This window comes from Melanerpes formicivorus, unplaced genomic scaffold, assembly GCF_026170545.1.
Source record: "Melanerpes formicivorus ecotype bairdi unplaced genomic scaffold, bMelFor1.0.p_v2 SCAF_178, whole genome shotgun sequence".
In the NCBI taxonomy this organism is placed as follows: Eukaryota; Metazoa; Chordata; class Aves; order Piciformes; family Picidae; genus Melanerpes; species Melanerpes formicivorus.
Genome location: NW_027142530.1, coordinates 552501 through 557500, shown reverse-complemented (window position 1 = coordinate 557500; position 5000 = coordinate 552501).

The following is a 5000-nucleotide window of genomic DNA, read 5'->3' as shown; positions in this document are numbered from 1 at the left end:
AAACCGCCGCGCCTTTGCTCGGCCCCGCGGGTCCCCTCTCTGACCCGGGGGAAAGCCACCGAGAAGCCAGACGGACCCCTGCCCAGCCGCCTGGCGGGTGGCTTGGAGCAGCTGCTCGGCAGCGCTGCCCTGGGAGTGCTCGGCGTCACTCGTTCCCTCATATACGGAACTGGAGGGCCGTCAGCTCCGCGAGCGCACAACCAGCCGACCTCCGCCCAGCGGCAGGTCGCAGAAATCACGCCGGCTTGTACGATGACGTAGGCGGAGGCAGAGCGCAACAGCGACCCCTTGGCGACAAGCGCGATCTCCGCGGAGAGCACGTCTACTCGCCGAGGGAGAGCACGTCTACTCGCCGAGGGAGAGCACGTCTACTCGCCCAGGGAGAGCACGTCTACTCGCCCAGGGAGAGCACGTCTACTCGCCGAGGGAGAGCACGTCTACTCGCCCAGGGAGAGCACGTCTACTCGCCGAGGGAGAGCACGTCTACTCGCCCAGGGAGAGCACGTCTACTCGCCCAGAGAGAGCACGTCTACTCGCCCAGGGAGAGCACGTCTACTCGCCCAGGGAGAGCACGTCTACTCGCCCAGGGAGAGCACGTCTACTCGCCCAGGGAGAGCACGTCTACTCGCCCAGGGAGAGCACGTCTACTCGCCGAGGGAGAGCACGTCTACTCGCCGAGGGAGAGCACGTCTACTCGCCCAGGGAGAGCACGTCTACTCGCCGAGGGAGAGCACGTCTACTCGCCGAGGGAGAGCACGTCTACTCGCCCAGGGAGAGCACGTCTACTCGCCGAGGGAGAGCACGTCTACCTCCCGGCTGAGGGAGAGCACGGGGGGGGGGGGGACAAAGACAGCCGTCAGCCGCTTCGGTGAACGTCACCCGGGAGGCGACCGGGACCGGCCCGGGGCAGTCCCGGGAAGCCGGCGTCCGGCACAGGGAACCGTCAGCTGCCGGACCGGGGCGAATCCCCGCGGCCACGGCAGGGGTGGGGGCTCGAAGACAGCCGGCAGCCGCTTCGGTGAACGTCACCCGGGAGGAGACTGGGGCCCTCCCGGGGCCGTCCCGGGAAGCCTGCGACAGGCACGGGGTCCCGGCCTCGGCCGGACCCGCACTGGGTGCCGCCGCCTCGGGCTCTCGGGACGGTATGGATCCGCCGACTCGTTCGCCGGCAGCGGGGGGAGGCAGTGGAGGGGGTGCGGGGAGAAGAGGCAGCGGATGCGGAGGCGGGGGGGGGGCTCGAAGACAGCCGGCAGCCGCTTCGGTGAACGTCACCCGGGAGGCGACCGGGACCGGCCCGGGAAGCCATCGTCCGGCCCGGGATCCCGGCCGCGGCCGGACCGGCTCGAAGCCCCGCGGCCCCGGCACGGGGGAGGCCCAAAGACTGGCGGCAGCCGCTTCGCTGAACGTCACCCGGCCGGCGACCGGGGCCGTCCCGGGGCCGTCCCGGGATGCCGGCTTCCGGCACGGGGGTCCCGGGCGCGGCCGGAGCGGCTCGAAGCCCCGCGGTCCCGGCAGCAGCCGGAGCCGCTCGCCGTTCGGGCTCCCGGCACCCTACGGATCCGGCGACTCGTTCGCCGGCGGCGGGGGGAGGCAGTGGAGGCGGTGCGGGGAGAAGCGGCAGCGGAGGCGGAGGGGGGGCGGGGGGGACGATAGTGGCGGGGGGCGGGGGGTGCTCGAAGGCAGCCGGCAGCCGGTTCGGTGAACATTCGCCGGGGCGGGGGGGGCGACCTGTCCGTGCCCGGGGCAGCCCCGGGAAGCCGGCAGCCAGCACGGGGTCCCGGCAGCACCTGTTCCCTGCCCTGGGACTTGCCGTGCCCGGCGGCCGGTTGCCGGGTGGGGGGGAGCGAGGAGAGGCGGGGCGCAGCGGCCGGGGCAGCGCCGGGCGGCAGCGGGGGGCTGGGCGGGTGGGGTAGGCGTCGAGCGGCAAGCCCTCGGCTGCAGCGAATGTTCGGCGGTGCGGGGGGGGGGGGGGGGACGGGACGACACGTTGGGGGCGCCGAGTCCGAGCCACCCCCGGCCCCAGGGGCGGCCGGAGGGGGAGGCCGGTGCCTGGCCCTGGGAGCTGCTGGGCGCCGGATGGCCGAGGGTGCGTCAGAAGCCGCCCGAGCGGTCGAGCAGGTCCTCCAGAAAGGCCTAGGGTGGCTTCGAGGGCCCCGGGAGCAGTCGAGGGAGGCCTCCAGGCAGGTCTGGAGTGGATGGGAGGCCTTCCAAAGCAGACAAGGGAGGCTGCCAGCAGGGCCTAGGCTGGCACTGCAGCCTGTAAATGGTTGGGGGGGGGGCCTCTGGTGCGGCCTGGAGTCTCTGGGTGGCGTCCAGAGAGGTGCAAAAGATCCTCTGGTGCGGCCTGTGGTGGCTGAGAAGCCTGCAGAGCGTGCGGGGGAGGCTTCTGGTGCGGCCTGGGGTGGGTCGGAAGCCTGCAGAGCGTGCGGGGAGAGGCTTCTGGTGCGGCCTGGGGTGGCTGAGAAGCCTGCAGAGCGTGCGGGGGAGGCTTCTGTTGGGGCCTGGGGTGGCTGAGAAGCCTGCAGAGCGTGCGGGAGAGGCTTCTGCTGCGGCCTGGGGTGGCTGAGAAGCCTGCAGAGCGTGCGGGAGAGGCTTCTGCTGCGGCCTGGGGTGGCTGAGAAGCCTGCAGAGCGTGCGGGAGAGGCTTCTGCTGCGGCCTGGGGTGGCTGAGAAGCCTGCAGAGCGTGCGGGAGAGGCTTCTGCTGCGGCCTGGGGTGGCTGAGAAGCCTGCAGGGCGTGCGGGAGAGGCTTCTGCTGCGGCCTGGGGTGGGTCGGAAGCCTGCAGAGCGTGCGGGGGAGGCTTCTGGTGCGGCCTGGGGTGGCTGAGAAGCCTGCAGAGCGTGCGGGAGAGGCTTCTGTTGGGGCCTGGGGTGGGTCGGAAGCCTGCAGAGCGTGCGGGAGAGGCTTCTGTTGGGGCCTGGGGTGGCTGAGAAGCCTGCAGAGCGTGCGGGGGGAGGCTTCTGGTGCGGCCTGGGGTGGCTGAGAAGCCTGCAGAGCGTGCGGGGGAGGCTTCTGGTGCGGCCTGGGGTGGCTGAGAAGCCTGCAGAGCGTGCGGGGGAGGCTTCTGGTGCGGCCTGGGGTGGGACGGAAGCCTGCAGAGCGTGCGGGAGAGGCTTCTGCTGCGGCCTGGGGTGGGTCGGAAGCCTGCAGAGCGTGCGGGAGAGGCTTCTGTTGGGGCCTGGGGTGGCTGAGAAGCCTGCAGAGCGTGCGGGGGAGGCTTCTGCTGCGGCCTGGGGTGGCTGAGAAGCCTGCAGAGCGTGCGGGAGAGGCTTCTGCTGTGGCCTGGGGTGGCTGAGAAGCCTGCAGAGCGTGCGGGAGAGGCTTCTGCTGCGGCCTGGGGTGGCTGAGAAGCCTGCAGAGCGTGCGGGGGAGGCTTCTGCTGCGGCCTGGGGTGGCTGAGAAGCCTGCAGAGCGTGCGGGAGAGGCTTCTGCTGCGGCCTGGGGTGGCTGAGAAGCCTGCAGAGCGTGCGGGGAGAGGCTTCTGCTGCGGCCTGGGGTGGCTGAGAAGCCTGCAGAGCGTGCGGGAGAGGCTTCTGCTGCGGCCTGGGGTGGCTGAGAAGCCTGCAGAGCGTGCGGGAGAGGCTTCTGGTGCGGCCTGGGGTGGCTGAGAAGCCTGCAGAGCGTGCGGGGGAGGCTTCTGCTGCGGCCTGGGGTGGCTGAGAAGCCTGCAGGGCGTGCGGGGAGAGGCTTCTGCTGCGGCCTGGGCTGGCTGAGAAGCCTGCAGAGCGTGCGGGAGAGGCTTCTGCTGCGGCCTGGGGTGGGTCGGAAGCCTGCAGAGCGTGCGGGGGAGGCTTCTGCTGCGGCCTGGGGTCTCTGGGTGGCCTCTAGAGAGGTGCAAAAGACCCTCTGGGTTGGGCTGGGGTGGCTCTTGGACCCCTGCCACACAGTGGAGAGCGGCCTCCGGCCCGCCACCTGTGTCCCTGTGTGCCTGAGTGCCTGTGTCCCTGTGTCCCTGTGTCCCTGAGTGCCTGAGTGCCTGTGTCCCTGTGTCCCTGTGTCCCTGTGTCCCTGAGTGCCTGAGTGCCTGAGTGCCTGTGTCCCTGTGTCCTTGTGTCCCTGTGTCCCTGTGTCCCTGTGTGCCTGAGTGCCTGTGTCCCTGTGTCCCTGTCTGTGTACCTGTGTGCGAGAGTGTCCGGCACGCCACCCAGCGGCGGCGGGCAAGCAGGTAGGCGGGTGGGCGGGCCGGCGAGGGCCAGTGTGAGTTTGGGGGGGTGGGAGGGGAGGCGGCAGCTGGAAGCGTCAGAGGAGGGGGCGTGGCTCCGGCTGGCCCCGGGAGCAGGTTCCCGGGACCGGGACCGGCTGGACCCGGCGGGTGGTTGATCCCGGGGCGGGGGGCAGAGGCGGCGGGAAGCGGCAGCTGCGTGTGCGGCGGGGGGGTGGAGGGCGAACCGCGGCGGGAAGCGGATGCTTCAGAGCAGGTTACGGGGGCGGGGACGGACGACACCACCTGTCCCCGCCCCGGGACGGGCTGGACCCGGCGCCCTGGACCCGGCGCCGTGTACCCGCCGCCGCCCCCCGCCGCCGCCCCCCTCCGCCACCCCGGGACCCCGACGTTTTTTGGCGCCCGCGCCTTTTTTTGCTCCCCGCCTGCCCGCGCTGCCCCGGGCCCTCCCCCGGGGCGGGGCGGGAGGGAGGGACGGACGGACGGGTAGCCGGGGATCTCCGAGCGCGCGCCACCAGACCGAGGCGGGTCCCGGCGGCGGCGGCGGCGGCGGCGGCGGCGGCGGCGGCAGCAGCAAGCGACGGCGGGGGGGGCAGGCTAGGGAGAGAGGGGGAGCGGCATGCGGTAGGGCTGGGGGGTTTGTTTCGGGGGGGAGGGGTGGGGGGGGGGTGGCAGCGGTCAGCGAGAGCGGGGAGAGGGGGAGCGGCATGCGGTAGGGCTGGGGTGTTTTTGGGGTGGGGGCGTTGGGGGGATTAGCGGGCGGGCGGGCAGCCCAGCCAAGCGGCAAGCCGGGGGGCGGGCGAGGGCGGCTTTAGGGCCGGAGGAGCGGAGCGCAACC